This window comes from Chinchilla lanigera, unplaced genomic scaffold, assembly GCF_000276665.1.
Source record: "Chinchilla lanigera isolate Chin_1 unplaced genomic scaffold, ChiLan1.0 scaffold00029, whole genome shotgun sequence".
Lineage (NCBI taxonomy): Eukaryota > Metazoa > Chordata > Mammalia > Rodentia > Chinchillidae > Chinchilla > Chinchilla lanigera.
In genome coordinates this window covers 19,829,757-19,829,979 of record NW_004955430.1, presented here as the reverse complement: position 1 = coordinate 19,829,979, position 223 = coordinate 19,829,757, and positions in this window count along the sequence as shown.

Sequence of the window (223 nt, the reverse complement as noted above, 5' to 3'; positions counted from 1 at the left end):
CAAAGCTCCGCTCCAAGCAACCCCCGCCGAGGGAAAGGAGCGCGCTACAGGGCGCCCTCCTGAGGCGGCCCTCGCCCCACAGCCTCCGCGACCTAAACCGCTCTTACCCCGCGCCACTCCGCCTTCGCACGTCGCCGCCAGCGCGCCCGGCCTGTCGCAGAGGCTCACGGGAAGCGTAGTCCGCGCCGCGCTGCGCCACGCCCCCCAGCCCCGCCCAGCTGCC